This window comes from Anas platyrhynchos, chromosome 23, assembly GCF_047663525.1.
Source record: "Anas platyrhynchos isolate ZD024472 breed Pekin duck chromosome 23, IASCAAS_PekinDuck_T2T, whole genome shotgun sequence".
Taxonomy (NCBI): domain Eukaryota; kingdom Metazoa; phylum Chordata; class Aves; order Anseriformes; family Anatidae; genus Anas; species Anas platyrhynchos.
The window spans coordinates 959,045-985,054 of NC_092609.1; the positions used below are offsets into that span (position 1 = coordinate 959,045).

The window sequence follows — 26,010 nt, forward strand, 5'->3', positions numbered from 1 at the left end:
TGACCTGTGTCTGTTCCACTGCCTAGTCAGTTTTGATTAATAACATTCATCGGCTTAACAAATGGTATCGTAATTAAGGGATGAGAAATTACGAGGCTGACCTCAAAGGAGCTCAAAATATCAACAGCTTCTTCAGGAATAAAACTCAAAACCAAGCTGATCCACAATGAAGACTGGCTATTTTTTACCGCAGCAAATCATTTTCCCTGGGTACCCTGTTCTTTTGTCGTCTCCTAGAATAGGTACGCCTTAAGGGTCATCACCCAGCGGAGATCATTCCTCCAGCACAGAACCTCTCAAAGCGTGCACAACGGCAACAGCAACGGCATCTCCGAGTGCCAGTGTAGGGGATACAAACCAGTGCATCTCCTGGACTGAATTTACAGGGATTTTTTTTTAGTACTATTAAGCAGGAAATTTGAAGAAGCAACCCTCTGCAGCTCTACCAACACGGCCTTTGATTTCACCCACTCTGGACGTGTCTCAACATCCACAGCAGGAGCCAGTGGCCAGCAGCAAGTAAGAGAAGTGGCTGGGTGACACCCAGGAGATCTGTCACGGAGCAAGCCCTTCTCTCACTAAACCAGAGGGCAGGATTTTCTCTCCCTTTCTCCAAATCCCAAACACCAACAAGGATAAAAACAAAACCACGTATTTTGTGTTCCAACCCAGCAATCGCACCCTTTGGCTTCGGTGTTCACCGCAATCCACGTCTCTACCCACTAGGCAGCGTGTTTGCTTCTACCTTGGGAGACAGAAATGGCTTTCCATCTTCAAGAGGAGGTGCACACACAAGTGTGAGGGTGTGTGTGTGTGTGTGTGTTCACACTCACGGGCACTACCATGAGCCATTCACGTAGGAGCTGACCCCACGTGTGCTGCACGGCGGAGCAGGAGGTGTGCGCGTGCACCCACACGTGCACGAGCCACCAGCAACAAGCGACCCCGAGCACCTGCAGAGGCCTCCCCGGCCCCTTTGACGAGCCCGTCACCCCCTGCTCCCTCCGTGAATGATTTACCTTCTGCTCTGCACAGGCACAAAGGTTCCCCGCACGCCGAGAGCAGCTCGGTGGGTATGGAAGTGTTTAAGGAGTGTCTGCGAGTCCCCCAGCCGGAGCAGACATGAAAGGGAAGATGCTGCGTGTGATTTATTGCGTGCTGAGCAATCTGACAGTCATACTGTTTGAAACCGCTGTCCTCTGGCTTCATCCCGGCGAGGGGATGGCTCGGATTAATGCTGCGGGGGAGGAGGAGATTTATGGTGCTACAAAGGCGGCCGCTGCCTCGGCCGCAGCTGCCCGCGCCCCCAGCCCCCCGCCAGATGTGCGGCAGGGGAAGAGCTGCTCCGGAGGGTGCATGCGGATCCCAAGCCCTGTACTCCGCAGATGTTTATTGATTTAGAAATCCAGCCTTTCAAGAAGCTCCTCGGAGCACAGAGCAGTGGCTGCTCCCCCAGTCGCCGGCCCTTGGGGCCGACAGACCTCACCCTCGCACGGCGTCGCCCACCGCCTTCATCGTCCCTGATTTACCGTGGGCAAACCTTCCCTCCCCGGGCATCGTGGCAAATTTGGCTCCCCGGGCTCCTCAGGACACAGCTTAAAATCATGGGAAACAAAGAGCAGTGCCTTTCTGCTGCTGCCTTCCTTGGCTTTGGGGACTCGTAAGTTCCCTTCAAGCGTGAAGGATGGAAACTTCCTCACACACAGAGAAAAGAGTTCCGAGTTTTCTGCAATAGCAGGACTCCAGGAGCTGGGGCTTTTAATGAGGACGATTTTCCTGAGATCTGCCTTGTGAGAACTGGCTGCCCCGAGCCCAGCAGCAACCTGCAGCTGCTCCAGGCCATCTCCGGAGCTCCCCGACGTGCTCAGTCCGAGTGGCCTTTGCTGGAGACCCGAAATACCACTTTGTCACCGTTCCTCCGGTATTAATATAGACACTTTGAACACTGGATTATTCTGTCCACCCCCTTTAGACTAAATCTGCCTTGGAAAACAAATGACCCTATTGGGCTCAAAATGCTCCCGCAGCTGACTCCATAATGAGCTGTTTATTATAGTTCCCATAAGTGAAATCCATTAAGTCTGACAGAAATGCAGCTAAAGTTTACATTCAGCATCCGTTTGAGGGGAGTTCTGGGCCTGAATTAAATTTGCCCCTTCCCTCCTCCACCCCAGCAAAGCCATACACGATACTTAAATGAATTTTCCATCATTATTTTCCAGAAGAATAGCGCTGAACTTTACTGGGCCCTGGCTGATTTGGCAAGTTGTCCAACTTGCCTGCTATAAGTCAATTTTTTCTCCCTTCCAGTGTCAGTTTTCAGTCTTGAAAACTTGAAAGGAAGAAAGGTGGCTTAGGGATGACATTGTTCTTTAAATCTTAGTCAGAAGCAAGCCATTTGATTTTTTTTAGCGCCCTTCAAGATTAATATTGGTGCAATGGTGTTACTATTACAGCTGGCTGAAAAATGGAGTTTCCATTGTATAAGAAGTTCTGAGGTTCCTCCTAAGAATAATTGTCCCAAATTTAGACAGAAAGCCAGTGTCTGTTACTGCGCTATAACCAAAACAATTAATCTTTTTTCTGGTGTATCAATTATAACATGACCTTAATACCAAACAGCGAAGTCAAAATGAAAGATTTGGGGATTTTAAAAGCAAAATGTTTTCATAGCTTTTAGGAAACAGTTAAACAAAACCTGCGTGTTAGCATGGAACATTTTTATGCATTGAATCATCGGTTTTCAACAGAAAAGCATTCCAGGTACATCCTTCTAATCAGCCTTCATTATTGCTTGCGAGCACTGCCTAATGAAGCACAGGGCTGGCGGTGTTTCCAGCTCCAGAAGCAGGGAGGAAAAAGAGAAGTGTGAGCAACAGCAAAGGGCACGGATAGGAGGAGCAGAAGGGAACAGGAGAGAACAGACAGGACAGAAGGGGCAATGGGGATGGGAGATAAAACCCCTGAGCTGATGGCATGACTCCCCTTGCCTTTAGCAGCGCCGAGGGCAGGCGTCCTCACCATGGGCTGCCGAGTGAAGGCTCCCAGGGAGCTCGGGAGCTCCCCAGCACCTGCAGGAGCAGCAGCCTCAGCACCCTTCCCCTCTGCAGAAAGGGTCTGGAGGCGAGGAGAGCGTCGCCCCGCTTCCCCCGTGGAAGGGAGAGGAGTCTTTCATACTCCAAATGGCTCCGCAGGCTGGAAATCGCAGTGATTGTACAAACCCTGCCATGAGTGGCTGATTGACCTTGGGAAAAGTACTTCATACCTCTGCAGATTGTAATCAGGTAATATCTGTGAAGTGCTCTGAAGTCTTTGGACAGAGAATGTTGTAAGATGATCCCAAAGGCAATAAAAAAGGGAGAGCTGCTGTCCAGCAATACACAGAACTGTATCCTCGAAATTACATTTCCTTCCTTCCCTCTCCTCCTCCTCCAAACGTGGCACCGATTTGTCAAGTCTGGACAGATAATCCAGAGGTGTGTGCGCCTGCTTTATCACCAGGAATGCCTGTATCACACGAGCAGAGGGTGGTAAATAGGTTTCAATTAACACAGATGAATCCAAAGGATGCTTGATGGTCATATTTTGTAAATCTAGCAAGAAAAGAGTAATTTCTGTAGAGTTGTGTGTGGTATGTGTGCAAGCAGGAGGGACTGTCTGCATTAGCATATAAATGCATTTAAAGTGAGACAAATACTGGTGGTTTTGGCAAGCTGGATACCTCTGGAATCACAAATGTAAACTGTTTAGAAAAGGAAACATTTCTGTTTAAATGTAAGGAAAAGGCGGCTTTGGAAGGTAAACATCCTCCCAGAGAAGTAATCACTTTCGGAACTCGTGCGGCTCGTTGGGGCGCTGGGAGGTGGCTCACGAGCTGGGGGTGGCACCTTGGGCACCCACAGCTGCACCGAGGGGCTCAACAAAACCAGAATCACCAGTGTAAATGCTCACTTCTGATGGGGGAGATCTCTTAGGACTGTAAACTCATCACGGGTTGGGCCACTTCTTTGGTATGTGCTTGTACAGATCCTGCTGCTGAGGGCTTACCCGCGCCAAGTGCAGCAAAATCGGCGCTAGGAGTAAGGAGGTTTCAGAAGTCCTAAGTGAGCAGTGACCCAAACTTCTCTCTCCGCTTGGAAAACTTCAATGTAGAATAGGGCCTATTCTGTAAGGCAAGTTACCTATTTAAAACCCTGCGCTACTTGGCTTCACAACATGCTTATGTGCAAAAAAATAATATCTACACGAAAAGAACCACAGCACAGCCCCAGCGAGGCCCCAGGTCCGCACGTGAGCTCCTTGCATGCACTTCATGCGCTGCCAGCCGTGATGGAAGCCCAGCTTTGTTAACACGCCAAGGAGATGAACAGACACAGATTGTCCACTCACGCACGACCCCGGTGCAATAACAGCAAGTTTGTCCAAATAGTCAAGATTTTGTCTGTTCATCACCAGGGTTTGTTTTGGAAACAGCTGTTAGTCTGTGCGGTAAAACATAAGATGGAAAGTGTCACAGGAATGTGGTTGTCATGTGAAACCTTTCCTAGGAATGGCAAGGAGATTTATATTTTGCATTTGGTTTTAATTTGATGCATATGGCTGTAGATGCCTGAGATTGGGGAATGGCACTCGCAGCCAGAACGCATTTTTCAGGGGATGGCTCGCGGCCTAATACAGAAGGAGCGCGCCCTGCAGCCGCAGCACCCACCACGAGCCAGCACAGGACCAACTCCTGCCACCCAGGACTCTGCTCCACACGGGGGTCCCCTCGGTGCCACATCGGCCACCCACCACCTCTCGGAGCCAGGTCCCAGGCTCTTCGCCCCCTGTGCCCTCTCTTGGCCCCGTGATGCTCGCCCTGAGCAGCCTGAGCCCCTGGGATGGGTGCCCTCGTTAAGGGGTGCCCCCGTTAAGGGGTGCCCCCCTCACCCTGGCTCCCAAAAAACAAGGAGCACACCTCGGTTGCAATGTTCCCACCCGCTCAACGTTGGTCGTTGCTTCTTTAGTAGCATTTTTTAAAACTGTTTTCCAGCTATTCCATGACCTGGTTTGGCCAGGGGTGCGATTAGCAGGCAGGCTATGTGGGATTAGAAGTTTAAATGCTTTTCCTTCCCTCCCTGCTTTGCTTTTGGGAAAAAACAAGCAAAACAAACACAAACAAAACCAAACCAGATGTGGCCTGTGTGCTGAAAACAGAGAGCGCTCCAGTGCTCGGGGGGAATCTCACAAGTGGCCACGGAGATAAAACAAGGCTGGACTTGTAAAATGGAGGCTGGTGCTGTGTGGGGCAGCAACGAGGGGTGAGAAGAGGATCTCGTCTTCAAAGAACTGGAGAAATGTGATGCAATGCCTTCAAAAGAAAGGAGGGGGAGAGAGGGAGAGCAATGCAGGGAATGCCACAAAAGTCATGTAGGCAAGAGCCTGCAGCTGGCTGAGTTTGAAAACAAATGATTTTAATCAGCTGCTATTCAACTACTGTCAGTTCTGATTTACTGTGTTCAGCCAATTAAGGTTTGGGGGAGGTTCAGGGGTTAGGAGGTGAGAAACAAAAGCACGTTGTGGGAGGAGAGGAACACCACAACAAGAACAGGGCTGGGGCTCTCTGAGCTGGATAAGCCACTGGTGTGGTATCAGCCTCCCCTGCACAGCCCGGCAAGGAGCCCTCTTTCCACGCAGCAGGGCTGTTTTTCAGAGCCTCCTTTGCTCATGCCTTCAGCAGAGGCATCCAGCCAGGGCCAGAATTAACAATACCGGAGGTGATGGGGACGTCTGTTCTCATGGGAACCCACGTGCAGCGGGGTTTTGAAAGCCCCAGCTATGTGGCAGCACATCGGTCACCACCATGCGGGCACCAGCAGCACAAGTGGCCTGCTGGTGGAGATGGTTCCCCCAAAAACGTGCCCTTAAGCTCTGCCACTCTCGAGCAAAGCAAATTGCTTCCATAAGCTGAAAATGACAACATGACTTGAGGTATCTTCCCCCCTCCTGGATCATGACTAATAGATTCAAGGCAAACAGTTCCGGTAGGGCTGTGATATGAGCTTTCCACAATTAATTAGTGCAGCTAAGTACCAAGCAATGAAGAAAATTAAAAAGAAAAACCATCTTCCCATGTACAGAGATATCTGGGTATTTGCACAACTCCCACCTTAGTGGCAGATAATAGTCTGGAGTCTTTGATCCTATAATAACTCTCTGAACTATTAGTATTGTGAAAACGCTCCCAGGCTTTGGCTCGCAGCGCTGCCTACTCCGAGGATATGGCATGCAGAACAAATGTCTCCCTGTGTCCCGCAGATTACGGTCGGGAGGTCCTGTTTACCCTGAGATCTATAGTTTCACTCATACCAGAATCGTGTCACCGTGCTGTCTTTGTTCCTCCTATTTAGCACTTTGATTTGTGCAGCTCTGCTAAGAATCTCCCTTGCAGCTTGTTGACTTATCACTCATCCCCGTGAGTTCCCATTCTCTCTTCTCCTGACAGCTTTGCCTAATGTACTTATTCATTCAATTTAAATAAATCGAACACGGGCCTATGACAGCCGATAAGTGAGTCACACAAGAACAAACAGAAAGGAAGCACTGCAAATAGTCAAATGTCAAGTAGGAATGGAAAACTGTCCCTACAGCTTCAGCGAACCTTAGATGTCTAATATTTATGGCCAATTGATGTCATTAGAAAGTAAATAAGCCCTCTTATGCTGCATTACAAAAGATTAACTGCAAGCAATGGAGTTTAAATAGCACAGATAAGTGCAGATGGAAATAAACCTGTTTAAAGCTGGAAATATTTGCTGAACCTCCTTGCTGCTTTTAAGATAATTGATCTCTGTATATCTGTATTGAATCTCACCATAAAAGCTTTGAAACGTCTTCTGGCAAAGCCGAGCTCACTTGTGACTCAACCTCGCCTTATCTCTCTGGATTGCAGAGGATTTTTTCATTTCTCAGCACGCTGGGTGGGGAGCACGCGGCCGGTGTCAGCACATCCCGAGATGCTCCGGGCCGGGTCGCTCACCCTCTGCTGGGGACCAGACCCGCAAGCAGCCCCTCCGAGCGGGTGTGGACGTCTCCACCTCGCTGCCATTCGCCCAGCTTCAAAGGATGTCAGAGAAACAAATCGTCTCTCAGATTATTGAAGCGTGCTCCAGCTGAGGATCTTTGGAAACAGCCCCGCACGACAGATATTAATGAGTTACATTTTGCTGATAAGGAATGCGCAAGAGAGAGAGAGAGAGAGAGGAGGGATTTACTCGGGAGTTTGGCTTTGCAGTGCCTGCAATGATCTCTCCCATCCAGGGTGATGCTTGTTCTGGTGCCAAAACACACTTGTGGAGGGCTAAGGGTCACCGTGCCGAGAGGCACCCATGGGTGCACGGGCACCGGGTGGCCGGAGAGCTGCGGGGGGCTCCAGGGTGCAGGGGGAGGCCCAGCCACACCAAGCACAGCTGTGCCTCTGCCTACAGCGCGTGTGTGCCGCGTCTGTGCGAGGCTGAGGAGGCCGGGAGAGGGAGGACCCGTGGCCAAACCCATAAGTCAAGCGCCGAAGACAACTGCAAGAGCCCACCCCGAGGTCCCCATGCCCTCCGCGGCTGCCCGCCGGGCACCATCTGCAGCTGGACTCCGCGCCAAGTCGGCGCTGCACCGCTTCCCCGCTGCAGAAACATTTATTTGATCCTACAACATTGCTTTCAAGATGATTAATCTTTGCCCGGCTGTGTGTTTAGGCTCTCCATAAAGGCAGGTGCATGTGTTCATGTGCTGCTGCTGTCAGGGCTGTTAATGTAAGCGTCTGTTTTACAGCCCAATTGACAGCCGTATTGTTCTGGCAGGGTTACAGCTCTGACATGTGGAATCAATCTTTTTAACCTGTCAATTAATCAGTGGGCAGCTGTCAGCCCAGCTGAAAGGCCTGAAGGACAGTGCCCTTTCAATGGATTATACTGGATGCTCAGTGGAGTAAAATTGAACGCTTCAGTTTCGAGAAGCTCTCCCTGCATTCAGAGCGGTGCTCGGCCTCGCTTTTACTGCGGGCCCTGCTGCTGTGCTCAGGAGCTGGAAGAGACCCCTCTGAAACAAGCACAGCACGGCTGAACAGCTCCTGGGAGCACGGCTGGGCTGGGGAAGGTCTCCTAGACCCAAAACCGCTTTCGAGGGGCATCCAGGGAGCAGATGGATCCCAAGCCTGGGATGCAGCAGCCCGGTTCCTGCTTGCAGCCCTGGTTGTGTCTCCAGCCTGGGGCAAGCCCCTCGGGCTCAGCTATGAGTGAGTTTTCCTGGAGTAAGTGATCCTGCCACTGCTGCCCTGCCACAGCTTCCCGCGCCACGCAGCTGGCCCAGAACAACGGGAGCTGCTCCGGGCAATTTCCTTCTGCCTCCAATTTCCTCCAGGGGTTGGCCTCCCACGCCATTTCCTTGCAATTTCCATGGATCTTTCCCATACCAATGGTTAAAAAGAGTATTCGAGGGAACCGACACTGGTCCGTAACAGTCTCCCCTTTCTTAAATTGGGATTCTCTCTACCACCTTCGGAGCAGATGCTGGGAGCCAGACAGAAAATATCCTCCCAGAGTGACTTGGAGTGGCCAAGGTCCCCTGGCACCAAGCAGCTCAGAGAGGAAACAAAAGCATAACCTTGAAAATAGCTGCATTTCCCCAGTCCCTTCAGCCTAATGTACTGTGGTGCTAGTTGAGCGGCCACTAATTTGATTCATATGAGAAGCTTGACCTTATTCCACCAAGTGTTTTCCAGCCTGGATTTCTCTAACTGCTTGTTTATAGAGAGTATATGGAGCATTTTATGTTTTTTCAGCTGTTTAGGAACTTGATTTTTTAAGGCAGTCCCAGGAGAGCAGGGTACAAGTCCCTGCCTCCCCCTGCCTTCCCAGCCACCAGGGTGCCCACGCCACCTTCCCTTGGCTGGTGCTGGGAAAGGAGAGGGGATAATTTATTTGGTGGCTGCATCATTACGTGGAGGTGACTCCCAGCGCTATTATCTTTGCTTAGCACAAGCAGGGAGCAGTTAGCGCTCTCTGGGTCATCTATCTTAGGATCAAAAAGCTATGGAGACACAGAAAAGCTCTTCTCAAACCTTAATCTCCCAGCACCATCATTTTCTCAGCTGAGGATGGGCAGGGGCCTGGGTGCCAGTGCCTCCCGTGATGATTTTAGATGATTGATCTTTCTGAACTGCTTTTTCCTTGCTTGCCACAGAGCCGTGGATAGATTAAACATTTATAGATTATCCCTGTGTCAGATGGCTTTGGACAATTAGTCACAAGCTAAGGAGTACTCTGGTGGTTTTCAGCAAGGGGAAAACATTAAGGTAATCAGGAGTTTGCAGCTCCGGATGCCAATCAAGCAACAATGGATGGCAAATTGTAAGGTGGGAGACAGGCGCTGACCATTTGTATAGAACGCCGGGGATAATTTGCTGCAGGGTCCTGGGGAAACCTGCGCAGAGAGCAGTCTGAGGTTGTCAGGACTTTGACAAAAGCACAATAGCTCCTTCGGAGGAAAGTTGGATGCCAATGAATGGCACGCGTGAGAGCAGGCTGCGCAGGGGGGAGACGTGCAACGAGAGCAGGGCTGGAGACAAGCCTCAGGAGGGCACTGGCTCCCAGCCCTCTCCGAGCAGCCTCCCGTTCTCACTTGATTTATTCTCACATTGCACTGCAGGAAATAGAGAAATATTATCTCCTGTTTACCACTGCGAGCTGAGATTAAGCACCCTGTCCAAGGTCACGGAGCGCCTCGGTAGCACCGAGGAATTGGAAGCGAGCTCCTGAGCCCCGTACCCGGGCGCCTGCTCCCCCAGCAGTGCCTGGAGAGCTCCTGGCAGCCCCCCGATGAACGACACCAAGGCATAGTAAATAGCAATTGAAATATTTCCATCTCAGGCCCTGTTATATAAAGCAGCGAGACTAAGCACCAAATGCATCCTAATTTGCACCTGACTCTCTTTTAATCAAATTGAGCTTTCAGCCTTAATCCTAAACGGTGCTTTTCAGAAAGGATTGCAGGAAGGTTATTCACCAGGAGGAGCAGGAGCTCGGGGAAGTCATCGGCACCTCTTCCTTGGGTAGGGAGGAGGGAGGTGGCCCAGCTCAGCCCTGCCCTGCTGCAGCGCTCCCCACGTACACCCCACCTCGGGGGGCACCAAGGGTCTTGGGGGACTCGGGGTCTGTCCCCGTAGCTCCCAGAACTTGTGGGAGAACCCGGACCCCTTGGCTGGCCCCACAGGGGACTGAGGCAGGGGCTGCACGCAGGGGTTCCCAGCTCTGCCCTCTGCTCCTTTCCACCCCAAGACTTACACCTCGGAGTAAAATCCTCACCAACAGCTTTCTCCTGCCTCTACGCCGCTGACTTGGATGGAGTTGTACCTACAGATAATTCAGACGCCAGACACCCTCATTCCAGCCACAGAAATAGGAGGATTTTAAGGTGAAATTGGCAGATCAAAGTGAGTTTACAGAGCTCCTTTAAACAAATTTTTACAATAATAATTTCTCGGCGCAGTGTCTGCAATAAAAAGACAATAGATTAGATAGCCATAGAGTGAGCCCGCGGTTGTAAATCACTCGCAGGGCCTCGGCGCTGCTTTGCAAGCATCCTGCACTCTGCCTCGCATGGTTTATGGTGTCATCCGAGTCCCAGAATCCCCAGAGTGAATTACAGCCTTGCAGGCAGCGGGTGGCCATCTATTATCCTACATGTAAACAGGTATTCAAATAGCAGCTTCAGAGCCTTCTCCTTGGCATTTAATCATGCCTGTAATCTAACCCCAGTCCTTGCCAAGGTCACAGCTCTGATTGCTCTTTCTCCAGCACTGCAGGTTTCAGCCGGCAGCAGTGACAGCCTCAGACAAGCTGATTGTCCCCCAAATTAACTCTGATGCTCTGTGCAGAATAATTCAGTAGCAACATCTTCTAATCACCAACCTGGAACCTGCCTCCATCCCCACGGCCCTAGGAGCCTCCCGGGAAAGCTGCGGCTGCTCAGAGGTGTGCAGTCCCCGTGGTTCGGGCACAGCAGCCCCAAACCCCGTTCCCTGGCCCCATCAGCCACGCTCAGCCCTCTGCCCCCAGCTAGAAGGGGCTCTTGTCCTGGGTGGCCAACCTCAGACTTTCCAAACCGCTTCTTCGGAGTAACACGGGCCAGAAACACGGGCTGTGACCATGGGCATGTTCTGCTTCTTCCCTCGTGCCTCAGTTTCTCTCCCAGGAAGGGGGACAGAGCTCACAGGTACCCACATGCAGCCACATAAAGCACAGAGCATCACACAGCAGCACAGACACCAGCACATCCCGATCCTGTCCCGTGCTGAGCTGAAGCCGATGAGATTTGAAGGTGCTCAGCGAAGCCTTTTAAAGGACCGGGTCCTTGAAGCGTGGTCAATAATCGGTTCATCCTCCTCCCTACTTCTCTTTCCCCCGTGCTGCCTCTCTGAGAAGCAGCTGAGAAATTCCTCAGTCACCGGCCAACTCGCAGGCAGTAAATCTGCAGAATATAAAGATGATTTTCATTTCCATTGGGCTACTCTATTTTTCTCTCTAAATATTTCAGGGGAGCTCGATTCATGGCTTCTCCTTTGGTGTTAAAAGAAAATAATAATAATTTTTTATTTAAAAGGTAGAGAGCAAAGCCCCGAGCACTGGGGCCCTCTGTATTGTGTTTCAAATGGTTCCCAGCTTCATTACTAGCTCTAAGCAAGTTCTGTATACATCACCTAGTTTAATTCAGCAATATCATCAGTGTCAATGGGTATCCAGCGGCTGCCGGCTATTGGTCATCTGGACCTGACACAAACTCAATAAATACTCCATAACCCCTGACAGCCGCTAGCAGATTAGCCCGAAATGAACGATTGCACAACCAACACCTGCTGAACCAAATCACCGCGGTGACTGATGGGCCTGTACCGAGCTCTGACCACAAGTGAGATCAGGGGAAGAATGATTTTATACTTTAAGAAAAGAATTAGAGATGGTGGCTGGAGTGATTGGAAAACCTTCACGAGGCTTCTCACTCCTTCCTGCCTCCCCCTGCCATGCCAAAAGCCGTCAGCGCTCCGGCTGCGGCGCGCTGCACGCTGCGAGCTGACCACGAGTTCAACAACAGCAGCGGCTTTTATTATTCCATACATTATTTATGTCACCATCAGCAGCTTTATTTCACGTCCTAGCATATTATTGCTGTAAATTATTATTTTAAACTCTTTGGTGGGACTTTAACCACCGCTCAGAAACAAGCGCTTATTTAAAGGTAACACTTTGCAAATGGCTTCAGGAGCTCGCGGCGAGCCAGCCCCTGAGCCTCCACCGGTATTTTCAGAGGCTTGTAAAGTTTTCAGCCTCCAGAAAAACCTCAGGTCACATCCACAGGCTGAAACCCCAGCAAAGAGGAGCTAACCATGGGCAGCTTGGAGCTCCTGGCAGCTGTTCCTTCAGTGCCTCGGTTTCCCCATAAGCCGGTCAAGAAATATTAAAGAAATATTACTCTCTGCTGCTGATCCTCTTCTCCAAAATTAGGCTTTTTTTTTTTTTTTTTTTGGCATGACTGCTTTCCCTATGTCATCTCAGGAGTCATTCTGCAGCAGAAGAAACAATCTGGTGCAGAACCTGGGCTGACTCGAAGCCTTCCAACCGTGCTGCAGGGAGCCCTGCCTTCCCCCCGCCCTGCAGCCCGTGTGGCTGGGGGGTGCTGAGCCCCCCAAATTCCCCCAGCCCGGACCTCAGCCTGTGCTTCCCAGCACCCGGCCCTCGCCCGAGATGGGCCCTGCGAACGGGTGGATAATAGCCCGGCTTGTTTTATCATGTTCGTTTCTGTCTGCTCAGAATCTGTCATCGTTTTCACTACCCGGAATAGCTGTCACTCCAGTTTTGGCTCTAGCACCCTGTTTTGATTCCAGCCCTTATCGAGTTTATCTAGAATCCTTCTGCTCATTTAAAAGAAAAAAGAGAAAAAAACACCCAAAAAAATCTCTCATTGAAAGTGCTTTTAGGAGTTTGTCTGAGTCGGATCCCAAAAAGCCCTGCGTGGGTTTGATGCACTCCAGCCTAATTGCTGTCCCCAGATTTGAAGAGCTGTCTGCATTAGGGGCCCGCCAAAGTCTTTCAGAGTAATGTGATTTGCTGGAGAGCCGCGGTGTAGGTTTGCAAAAACACTGATGCTCCCGCTGCCAGCTTAAATCAGATACCAGCCTGACCTCAGAAAGCAGTGTCTTTTCCTATAAATTTTGGCATCACATTGAGTTACATCATTCGTGCTGCATTATGTGCTGTTACAGGCAAGAAGTCACGCAAGTTAATGTGGCATCTGGCTGGAATTTAAAGGCGAATGCACAGGGCTGCAAAACCCAAGCCCACCTTTGCCCTCGGACACCTGTGGCTGCTCCTTGCCCACGGCCTGGGGAGTGCTGCTCGAGCGGGACAGGGATTTGTTTCTTTGCAGGTAGAAGCCCTCCTATTTACATCCAAAAGACTTTTATTTTATTTATTTTTTTTTTTACACAGCCCTCGCCTCCCCCCTTTCTTTTTTTGACAAGGAAGACGAACAGTAATTCTTCATCTTTTGGAGGCAGAAGCCTGCTGACTAGAGCTCCATCTGGGGGCACCATCTGGGGATGCTACCAGCGAGCAGTGAGCGCGAGCACGCTGCGGGGAGGAGGTGGGCGACGTGGGGGGACCCCGCTGGTCACCCTATGGCCCCCATTGGTCCCACTGCCAAACAGCTCCGCACCGGGGCAGGAGGTGCCTCCAGACCACACCAGGGCTGTGTGAGGACATGTGTGCTTCCCCAAAGCCTATTTATTCACAGCCTCACGCTTTGAGGTTCTTGCAGGGCGCACGCGGGCACACCCATGCATGGGAGGACACGCGGCGGGTTGTGCGCCCCCGCGCTCAGCCAGGCTGTCCTCACGAGACCCAAATTATTCCCTGCCCTCCCATGTACCATTAGAGCAATGTGATGCTCTGGTGTGCCCAGGAGCAGAAAAGCAACGGGGTGGTAACTCCGGGCCCCCTCTGCTCCCCGGGGTCACGGCACGCCGAGGCTCCCCAGGTAGAGGCAGCCACGGTGCTGCTGCCGCCGGGCAGCCCTCGGAGCGAGCAGAGCGATCACGGCTCACAAGTGTGCACTTCTCTCATTCCTGCTTAATTTGCTCCTAGCTGCTTTACAGAGCCCCTCACCAATTAACCAATTAGTAGCTAATTTAATTTGCTCTATCAGGACTGCAGCCCACGGTGGATGTGTGAAGCTCTGCTTGCCAGCCACCGGCGCTGCTCCAGCCCGCTGCACAGCACCCCGGGCACCCCAAAATGAGGCAACCCAGACCCCAGCTGTTTCCCACATCCCTCCCCTGATGGATCTGAGACAAAACTTCCCTCAGACGAGGCACCTGCCTCCCAGATCTCACCTCGGGGAGATGCTGAAGCACAGACAAGCCACAAGTGTGCGTTAGGCTGCAAAACCTGGTCCAGCCTGAAGAGGAGGACGGGTATTTCAGGGCTGGGTTTGTCATGGTGCCGTTGTGGTGTTGTTGAGTTTTGTTCTTTTCTTTGAAGAGAGCTGGAAGCAGCAGCTGCTGAGCTTTTTGCTTAATCTTGAACAACGATAAAATGTTTCATGTTGGTATGGTAAAGCTTTCTGAGTCACCTCACTGTATTTAATTACAATTTTTAGGCCGTGTTAAATTACAGATTTCATTATTTTCTACAAGTTCTATCTGTTCATTTTAATGCAGGGGAAAAGAAACAGTTGGGATTGCTCTGAGTAACACAGGACAAACAGGTAGGGAGACAGACACAGGCATCTGTGCGCAAACCATTTCGAGATTTTGGCAGAAAAGAAGATCAGTTTTCTGTTCTGGCTTGAATCTAACCAAAACCTCAGGGATGTGGTACAAATACTGATGATTTTCAGCAGCAGAGCTCCGCAGCACTTTTGTATGAGCGTCAGGAACCAGACAGCTCCCGGCAAAGCCTGGAAAACCCTTGGCACTACCCATGTCACTTGTATCAGAGCTGGGGTTATCCTAGGAAGAAGCTCTTCTGCGAGACGCTGCAAATCCCACTCATACGCCTGGTGCAGCACCCCTGGGTACAGGAGCAGCCCTTTAACAGCTCTGCTCCTGGCTCAGAGCAGGTCCTGGGGACCAAAGCATCACCTGGGACCTTCCAGCAGACCTTCCTACATGGACCTGCCACTGGGGAACACCGGGATCTTGGAGACACGGCGGGATGGGGAAGAGATGGCACGCAGGGAGGGAACAGAGCATGGGTTATGAAGTGCCTGGTGAAAAACTACGAGCGGGTGGCTACATTTTCTCTCTACCAGGCTCTGCCTTAAAAGAGTTTTTCACTATAATTGTAATTGATGTTTTCCCTCGTCCTTGTAAAATGGTTTAGTGGTTTGGAAATGATTTAAAGGAGGAATAAATATGCAAAAGCGGAGCAGGTTTCTGTCAGACTGAACTCCTTTCTCTGCAGATGGACTGCAAGGCACCTTGCACAGATCAATAGCTGTAGGGAACAAATAATTTTGTCTAGCTTATGTGACATCCTCCCAACATTTCTGATCTAACACTAACCCAGCCAAAGCATATAGAGTGGCGTAGGTGTTTCGTTAGATCAATTCCAGGCCAGCACTGTTGGAAACGTACAGGGGAGTGTTGGATTCTGTCTGCTGGCCTCAAGAACAAAGCTGTATTCATATTGGCTTTTATTTTTCAGCTAGTAGAGACAGCTAACGAGTGAGTGTGATTATATACATCCACACTGACTCACAGGTTTCACCTACATGCTTTAAAAGCTGGCTAAAAATCCTGCCCCCCATTGCTGACCCAAGGGATGTTCCCACAGAATAAACCGGAGGAGAATCCAAGCATTTGGCATCCAGTTCACAGGGGATGAGGGGAACGGACAGTTTAAGGACCAGTTTACCCAGAAAATGCCTCTGACTGCCTGCAGGCTTAGCTGCAGATAGTAAAAAACAAAACAAAAAAAACCAACAGTGCATGCTTCTAAAGAAGGCCATTTTCCAGCTTTTAGGAGCCAAGATCACATTTATAAAGTCCTCTGGCCCACGTTGAGTCCCTGAGATTGAGCAGAAGCAGGCAACCCAGGGATCCCAGGTGCCACCAAAAGACCCCACAGAATGACTGGGACCATCCCCTCACAAGCAGGATCCCACAAGCAGATCCCTGGATGAGAGCAGGCGGGTGGCTGGCGGGCTGCGTGCCTATGGAAATGAGGATATTAATGAAGCTGAGTTTGTAATGGGATGGAATTTATTGTGCAATTAACAATGTTATGGCACCCAGTGCCTCGGATGGGTGTCTCTTTTGTTTTAAATCTAAATAAATAACTAAATTAATGCTACCGTCCCTAGTTTTTTTCTTGTAGCATGGCCAAGGCCGAAGCAATTTACTAAAAATAATGAGAGTGGCTCACCAAAGACCAGCAAGACTCGTGAGACAGCTCCACGGGGTTATATTTACAAACGGATATCTTCCAGATGTCACGGTGATTGGTGGTGCACGCCGACCAGGAGAGGAGAGAAAATAAGTCTGGAGCCAGTCCCTGGCCCCACCGCAGAGAGCAGGCTGCCCCCAAAATCCCTGCCTGGAAATGCCCTCCAGACATACCACCTCTGTGCAAAATGACTTCTCGGGAAAAAATCAGAGCTAGGCCCGAGATGTTGTTGTTATTATTATTATTATTCTTTTAAAAAGTTACTTCTGAAGACCGCTGTGCTGGTGACATTCCCTTCAAACCGCAATAACTAACCTGTCACAGCCTACAAACGCTGACAATACAGCACCGTGTGGGGCTGACTTAATAAACCTCATTTACATTCATTTTGATTCGCTCAGGCATTGAAAAACATTTCACGGGGAAAAAGAAATAAGTAGGAACCTCTCCAAGCTGACATGATGTTTGCTGATATGATACGAACGGACTTAATAGCAGCACGTATGAGAACATGCATTCCTTACAATATTTGCAAATGGGCTTCTTTTTATTTACTTGCAAATGTTTTCTTTTTTTTCCCTCTTTTGTGCTGGTGCCACTTGTGCTGTGGAAGCTGTGCCGTGACCGTGGCACCACCACGGGGCAGGATGGGCTGCTCGCCCCACGGGACAGGGGCTGATCCTTGCTGCAGTTTTCATATTTGTTGATCCAGATCTGAGGCTCTGCTCCCCTCCTGTCCCTTTCAGAGTTACCCTGCCAGCTGGTTTTCCTGAGACCAGGATGATCTCCAGCCTTTCTGGGGGTGAAGGCCCCTGTGGGTCCTGCTTTTGGGACCTGGTGGCTCACCTACATCAGGCTGAGCTCAGCCCTACAGCTGCCAGCAGACCCACGGGTACAGCCGAGCCTGTGTCAAGGGTGGCAAGTGGCCTCTCCAGCTGCTTTGAACCAAACGGGGTTGCTGAGCCCTCAGCCGGAGTTTTGGAATCTTTCCAGAGCTGCATTTCTTCATGGTTTGTGTATCCCTTTCCATAAACTCCTGGTGTGCCTCGCATCCCTTTCTTCTTAGCCTGTGCTGCGCCGCCCAGCAGCACGCTCCCATTCCTGCTGCAAACGGGTTACTGGGAGTTTACTGGGAGCTGTGCTGCAGCCTGCACAGCGCTGGAGAAGCCCTCCAGGGAAAGTCAAGAGCATGAATCACAAACGGGCTAAAAGTTTATCTTACCTTGAAGAGTGATAAACACACAAGGCATGGTGTTTTTGTTATTTCTGCTGAGCTTTTTCCTGCTGACATTGGTTTAAAATAAGTTCCTCTTGATTTACATCTGTCTAAGATCAGAATGAAACAGAACAAGTTTTAGCAGAATGGGATTCTGCAGATGAACACATGGGGCTCATTTGGTTTCTCTTATCTGATTTGCATCACAGGGAGACAGTTTAATTTCAAGCACTGGCCCTGAGCAACTGAGAACAGGGAAAAAAGCCTGAAAAAGTATCACAATCAAGCAAGTCAGTGAGGTATGCGGAGCTGGGAAACTATCCACAGGTGCTGGAAAGGAAAAAAAACAACACCATGATAGAAAATATAATGCCTAGTGGCAAGGACTGCAGGGCGTGCAGCCCAGTGGCACTTAGGAGTGACTCTGGCCGCTGAGTTACTGGGGGGATGCTGAGGAGCTGCAGCTTCCCCATCGTGTGCCCGTGCTGGAGCCTGGAATGCAGCGAGGCCACGTCGTGCAGGAAGGAAAACACCAACACGTCTGTGCTGGGAGGGCACGGTGTCACCAGGACATGAGGTGTGGGGTTTAAGGGATTCCCTGCATCACACCTTTTTTTTTGCACAGCACGATGGCTTCACACTATCTCGGTGTGATTTAGCCCCTGTTTAGCCATATTTATCCCCTATTTAGCCCCTGTAGCCCATTCAGCCTTCACACAGGTACCACATCCCGGATCCAGCCTCACAGCCCGAGCAGAGCCGGGGGCCACCGCTCGCCTCCCTGCCCCTCGGCAGCATCAGCCTGCGGTCGGGTGGTGGCTGCCTGGTTTTCAGCCTCCGAGATGTTTTCAGTCAAACACGCCGAGGTGCCTCTCCTCTCCCTCTTCCCCCGCCGCCACCTCCTCCAGACCCGGGCAAATTGACAAAGCAACAGGAGAGAGAAAATTGAGTTGTATCATTCCCCCTTGGGGAGTCTCACTTTGCTGCCTGTATTTGAAAGCGCTCATTTCCTACATCTCTTGATGAGAGCTCCTATCGACCGGTGACCCCTAAATGCCTATGCTGATCAATAGTCCCCAGCATCTTATTGACACGTCTATCGACAGCTCTCCCCACGCAGGCAGGCGGCCACGGCTCCTCCAGGAACAGGGATGGCTCCGACCGGTATCGACACCGTGCGTGGAAGTTTACTTAGCACCAGGGAAGATGCATCTGCAAGGCAGCCGGTACATCTCCCGATGGTTTCAGAGCAGCTGCCTTATCAGGGAGCAGAGATCCCTTTGCACAGAGGCAGCACTGCCCTGCAATAAACCCGCAGCTGCTGCCCAGGCTCTGGGTGCCTTGAGGTGCACGGGCTGCAGAGCCCTCTAACCCAAGCACCTCTAACCCTTGTCTGCTCACACGCTGCCTGCAAGGGGCAAAAGCTGAAGCACCCAAATTCCCATCATCTCCTGGACACAAGCAAGGAGCCCTTCCTAAAAGCACCAAAATTCTTGGTTCCTTCCCCAGCAGCCAGAATCCAGCACCCCGTGGTTCTGCTCGTGATGCTCCGGCACATCTCAGCCCTGCTCCAGGCGCAGCAGCACCACGTGGAGCTTGCAGCAAAGCCTCCCGGCACACGCCTTCGCAGCCCACCGCTCATCCAGGCGAGGAGCAGAGGGGGAAAAAAATGAAAGAATATTGAACTTCTAATGCACTGTAATTACCAAATGATCCTATCTCAGAAGCAATGGGGCCCCATGGGATTTATTGCTGTATTAACAGTGGTTTTCCATTGCATTACTTAATGAATAATGTCTAGGCTAATAGCACACCAAAAAAAAAAGAACAACTCCAGTGTAATTATTATTTCTTCTAATGCAGCCACTTCTTACATAAATACCCATCTCTCTTTATTGGGTTGCTGTTTAAAAAAATGTTTCCTATTAAATTGCCATCGGCACAAGGCATATATTATCAGGCATATATTATCATTATTATTTTTACTTTTGCTACACGAGGGTTTCCCCGCTCCCCGATGCTTTTGCAGACCTAACTGACCACTGGGCTCCCACCCGCACCCCCGGTGCCACCCTCGGCTCCACGACCCGGGTTCTCAAAAAGCTGCAGGGACCTCAGCTGTGCAAACAGCCGAGCCTCTGTTTATTTTGGTAGCCTCACAAAATATTTATGGAGAGTTATTCGAGCAGAAAGGCTGAATGGAGATCATTGCAATGTGTCAAATTAAAGAGTGCTTAATGCCGCCTAATCTCCTGGTAATTACTGTTGTGGCAGCGGATGGCATTAGAGCCGGGTAAGAAAGCTAATGATAGTCAGATAGGAGCCTGGCTGGGTGTCAGCACGAGGCGGGCAGAGAGCTGGCTTCTGTCAGCCCACAGCTCCAACAAGTGGGTCTCTTTCTGGACAGATAGATCAAGGGACCGCTCGCCTTTCTGCAGCATCCTTGAGGGCGAGCAGTTATCTGTGCACTGGCACTAGCAGGACACAACAAAAACAGGTGTCACAGCCAGGCACTGCCTATTTCGGAGGGGCCAGCCGTGCCGCAGGGAGCTCACCATCAATTGAAACAAAGCAGACAAGGAAGCTTTATCATCTCCATCCTAGAGCAGGGGACTTTAAATACCCAGAGACTAAGAGACCCACCTGGCAAATAATAAGAAATGCTACTCGGAGCTGCTGATGCTTATCTAAACTTTGCAGAGTTTGTGTCGTGCTAATTACTGGGGCTGTGTCTGATTAGCTCTGGAATCGCTCGGGGATTGCTGTGCCTATGTGAGCACCCCACACACATCACGGCTGGGGTTGGAGCGTCGAAGCCACCCACCTGCAGGCCAAGAGGGAGCTCGGTACTTACAGCCTGCCTGGCTTCTGTCCTTGGTGGGGTCAGCAGCAAGCAGAGAAGAAAAAGGGAGACTGCTTTGATGGGTTTTGGAGGTGCAAGCTGGACCAGCATACACAGAGTTATATATTTAGAGGTACCTAATAGTTACTGGAGACATTTCCACGTAAACACCCATGTTGTTCCTTAAGGACCCTTCTTTCTCTGTTTAATCACAAGCCTGGTTTCACAACAGCAAGCCCATTGCCTGGGCAACGAGCTGTGATGTCAGGAGTCAGTTCCGACATCTTCGGGGAAATGAACAGGAGCAGCTGATGAACCCTGGAGCAAGAGAGTTGTGTTTTGATGCCAACTACTTAGTGCTGCACTCAGAGAGCTCTCAGATGCACAGCCCGAGCATCTTTGGAGCAGTTTCCAGGCAGAACAACGTGATTCAGCATTTCCTCACCACCAGTAGCTCCCATCACCATGATGTCCAAGGTTCAACTGGACATGACTATTGGACATGACTATAAAATGACTGTTTTGCTTGTACTGGTGCCTGCTTCTGGTGCCACCAGCTGCATGCTGGTGCCACCGTCCAAGACCGTGGCAAACACCAAGCACCAGGGATGTTGGTGAGAGCCTCGGCACTGCCACATCCCACTGGTGGGGGACAGGGTCTGGGAGCAGCCCCCAGGCTGGGGTGGGAGCCGAGGGGGATACGGGAAAGGGCTGGCTGAGGGGAGGGAGGGATGAGCCGGTCTGTTCCAGTTAGGGAGCTCAGCAAGCGCGAGGTTCATCATTAACTGTCAAACAGCGGTTTTAATCAGCCCTGCTCCTCGGCGGAAGATAGATTTAATATCAAGGCACATTTTCAGAGCCATTAGTTTAATTATGACAGGTGTCTGCAAACTGGATGGCTCCGCTTTCAAGCTATGAATGACAGCGCTTAATTCTCCGGGCCCACGGGGGCCACTAGGGTACTTTACAAAAATGAGTTTCCATTAAAGTGTAAGTGTTTCTTTCTTTCTTCTCCCCTTTCTTCTATTTTTTTCCTTAAATATATAAATATATATTTCTCCCCTTCCGTTCTCTCTCCTCTCTGCATGCTTCAAACTGAGAGCTGATCAGAAAATTGCCCTTTAGTGCAAGGCAAAAATAATTTTCCTCTCCCATTAGGGCTTACATTACAGGTTAGGAAAGCTGTGCCCCACGTTCTCTGGTCAGATAGAAGCACAGCAATTTGCTGCTTAACCTTTCCATTACCCATCTGGCTTCAGCGTTTTCCCAATAAATAGGTAAATAACAAATAATGGAAGCTTCGGATGCCCACGGGATGCTGCTTACCCCAAGCAGAGACCAAAAGCAGGTTGCGTGCCCCATCCAGGGCAGAGGACGAGGTTCCCAGAGGACCCCAAAAACTTTGCCACCCCCTGCCAAACAGCCAGGAGGGCTCACTCTGCGAGACGTACCCAACAGGCTGAGCTCACTGCGAGGACCGGGTTATTTTGTGAGCCTAACTCCAGCTGGCCCTGTTATTTAGCACTCAGCTCGTGGAAGTGTTGCTGAGGAGCAGGACTCCGGGCTGGCTGCTTGAGAGCGAGGCAGCCAACGAAACTCACCCAGTCACATCGCTGGCACCCAGTCCGGGCCCCAACTGGAGAGACTTGTGATGGAAAGCTTCTTGCTGCCTGACTTGGCTTCTTACTGGGTGGGTGACAGGTGGGGTTACCGGTACCAAGTGGGACTTACATTTGCATTTAATGAAACTGAAGGACTTGGTGATGCTCCAGACACGAACAGCATTATAGTCCGGCTTGTAGAGGAAGAAGCAGAGGTAAGGAAAGGGGAGAGGACTTATCCCAGCTCTCCAGGTGACAGCACAGGGTGCCTGGCATGCCACCTCCCTGGCTCCAGCCCTTCTTCTGTTTTGAAGTGCCACCAGCTTGCTCGTGTGTCAGCTCCCCAGCTCCACAAAGGGAAATTTAAGGGTTAGACCTCAAGTGTTGCGCTCAGAGCACCTGAGGAGCGTTTCTGCAGCCCTCACAACACAGAATTTATCCAAACCAGGTTACTGCAGAGCTTCACCCACGTGCCCCAGCCTTGCTCTGCTGCTTGTTGGTGTCAGCACCTTCGCCGTGCAGCTCAAAGCTTTCTCAGCAAGCACCCCTCTGCAGGGGAGCAGCAGCCTGGCACACTGCAGGGCTCCCTGGGCAGGCTTCAGGGTAGCACTGAGAGCTGTGCAGACCCCGCTGAGCTGCCAGCTCCCCTGCCAGCCTGGTTTGGGGCCTCTCAGTGAGAGCACAGCCCCAGATCAGGGCTCGTTGGCATGAGGAGCCCCCAAGGCCCTCGCCTCCAGCCTCTGCTCAGTCTGGAGTCTCTGAGTGTTTCTAAAAGGTCAAAAGGAAATATCACTTCTACTTTTCCCCGAGTCTGATTTTGAAATATTTAAGTCTCCAGCCAGCCCTAAACGCTGCTATTTCTTACTCCTAATTCACAAGGTCCCTCGTTATCCCCATGTGCCCATGACCTTTCCGTCATGTGTGCAGGAGCTGATGAATGCTAGTTAAGAGATGCCAAACTCACTCCACTGGTGAGACAAACCACACCAGTCTCAGACGGGGTCAGGGAAATCCCTCATCGCCCAGCTTTTTTAGCACTGGTCTCTGCAAAGGAGGGCTATAGGGCAGGGACTTTGTGGCTGCACAGAGAGAACGGATGAGCCATCATTCTCCTCACCCACAGCAAGGTGAAAGGGGGCAGCTGGCACACAGGGCAGCACCTTGGTGACCTGGGGGCTGTCCCTAATCCTGCCTCTGCCTGTACTTACCTTTACCAGCTGTAAAGAGGGGGCCAAACAGCTCATCTGCTTGGTCCTGGTATAAAAGCACAGCTCCAGGAGCCTACTGAGCTCTGCTGGCTCACACTCGTTCAGCATCCAGCAGAGATTCCTGGAGACCCGCAGACCTCAGGCACTGACAGAGGGCTAAAATCTCTCTGGACTTCCCTGCATCCACTCATACAACAAACTTGTTCAAGTGAGGTTGCCAAAACTTCTGCATGCAAAACAGGTCTAAGTCAACACTGGTATTCAATACTTAAAAACCCCTCTACAAGTCCATAAGGCTTTTTAAAAAGCATCTAGGTGACAGGGGAAACCCATCACGAACTGTTTTTAAATGGAAATCAGACACACATCACATGTAGGAGTTTTGGAACAGCCCTCCAGCATCCAGTCACCTCGCATGTCCGTAACGGCCCTGTAAACATGGCCCGTGGGTGCTAAACTGCAGAAAGCCACTGGGATTTCATGGGAAAGAGACACATTCCTAAGATCCATGACCAAAGTTAACAGCAAACTCGATTCAATTTCTGCATGACTTTCCAATTCCTTTAAAAAAAATCATGAACAATGCGTTTCTCAAGGACACAGCCCCCCCGCCCCCTTCCTTTTCATCCTGCTTGGAAGTGCCTCTGCCTTTGTTCCTCCCCAGGAGGGGTCTGGCAGGTTCTAGCACAGGAGGGATCTGGGAGAAACAGCAGAAGTTATTTAAGTCCAAACACATAAAATTATACATATTCAAAACAAAGAGCATGGGAACTTGGCAGAAGGAGAGGGTGTCTAAGTTACCAAAGCAGCCATAACTCAAGAGCTGACAAATGATGTGGGTTTGAAATGACTATTTATTCTGGTATTTAATAATACAAATCCAGAGCGTGGAAACTACTACACAGCTACATCACATTGTCTTTAGTGCCTCCAAGTCACTGAGGGCTATAAGGACTGAGCACTATTGTGGTTTGTATAATTTAATGCCTTTCTTACAGTTTTTTTACTGCAGAAAAAAAAAATAAAAATACACAATCAGCAAGGAAAGGGATTCCCTGGCTAGTTTCTAAGCTAGCTTTGTTTCGGAGACTTTGGAGCTTGGCAAGGCATTGAATAGTGCAGGGGGACCTGTGTCAGAGGAAGCCGACCAGCTCCCAGTCAATCCTCCTACCCCCACATTGGAAATCACATCTCCAAAACTCCTCAGCTTTATAACAGAGCTGACTCCAGCTGGCAGCACCATGTACTTGCTCACCATGCGGTGGCAGCTCACCAGAGATCCAGCTGTGCGGAGCCACAAATGGCACAGGGGCTGGCACCGCACAGAGGGGATGCTCAGTTGTGCAAGCTCCTTACCCCACCAACAAAAAGAGTCATGTTACTGAGCTCCCACTGCAAAGTGCCTGAAATCTGATGGTTAGAAGCTCAGAGGAGCTTTATTTATTTTTTTTCCTGTTATTGTAGTGATGAGCCTGAACTAGGGGGTTTGGATCTAGATTGAATCCAAGTTTTATTCTAATTTGCTGGTCCTTAATAGGCTGTGAAGCTTACTTTGAGCAGCAGGTGGGCAAACCGGGTGCTCTCACTACTGAGATCCTTCCTTCACTACCTTCCCATGCACATCAGTGACCTTCAGGGAAGCCTGGCCCCTTGAGAGTTTCTGGCCTGATTTTGTAGGACTAAAAGGTGGTGATTTGACCTTAAAATGCCATTTCAGGTGCTTGATGCAGTCTCAGCTACCCCACAAGATGTGCAGAGGACAGCATGTTCCCCTGCCCTAAACCTAGGCAGAGGCATTATTTCAGGTTCCCCTGGAACAAGTCAAATGTAAAACAACAGCCTGGGCTCATGCCTCACAGGCTGCTGCTTGCTTTCCCCTCCCTGCACATTCATTAGGCTTTTTGTGTTTTAAATGCAATCCAGACTATAGAGTAGCATATTTCTATTTTTCGAGTGAATAATGTTGTAATGACTAATTGCTACAGAAATTCACCTCTTCGTCTAATAAACCCAGTCCAATTGACTGGGGAAAGGAATCTATTGTTTTAAAGTGTGCAATAATGGGAAAAAAAGATTTTATGGCTCTCCGTGACCTTTAAAAGGAAACTCAGAAAGCGGCCGGACAAAGCAAATACAGAAGGGTTCCTAGGAAGAAGCTGTCGACAGTGGGGGTCTTTCTGTATAAGATGGATTTTTTTAAACTCAGGTAAAGACTCTCATGCTCACTACATAGGAAACAGCCCCAGTGAGAAGAAGTAGCCTTAAAAAAAGGGCAGTATGCTTGCTGGTTGCTGCAGGCTGAGAACAGCTTCAGTTCAACTGCAAATTAAACATACAATGAACAATGCCCAAATCAATATGGTTTGACTTTGGTTTGGAGAGGAGATGATGGATTCAGTTTCCTTTCCTTAACCCGTTCTCAAGCCTGCTGTCAGTGAGTTTGCAGATTGTTCCCAGACGTGCTGCAGAGTCTGGTACTGGTCCAGTAGGGGAGGGAGCCCAGCAGAGCCCCTCATTCAGCACTGATCCACACCCAGGGCAGGCTGGGGGGAGGAACAGATGCAGGGGGGTCAGGATGGAAATTCAGAGAGAACTCACAAAGCTCGTCACAGATGGCCATGTATCACAAAGCCCTCAGCACCCAGTAGCTCACACCACATCTATGCAGCCT

At 50.4% G+C, this 26,010-nt stretch overlaps 1 protein-coding gene across 7 annotated transcripts in view; it reads right to left on the reverse strand.

The window, feature by feature from the left end:
• KCNU1 (potassium calcium-activated channel subfamily U member 1) overlaps window positions 1-26,010 on the reverse strand; it is a 177,693-nt gene that overhangs the window by 22,428 nt on the left and 129,255 nt on the right. Inside the window, exon 31 of one of the 7 annotated variants that reach the window (XM_072027286.1) lies at window positions 24,220-25,882. The exons of the other annotated variants lie outside the window; for them this stretch is intronic. The gene's annotated coding sequence lies outside the window, so the exon portion shown is untranslated. Of the gene's footprint in view, window positions 1-24,219; window positions 25,883-26,010 lie in introns of those variants that run through there. 7 annotated transcript variants of the gene reach the window in all.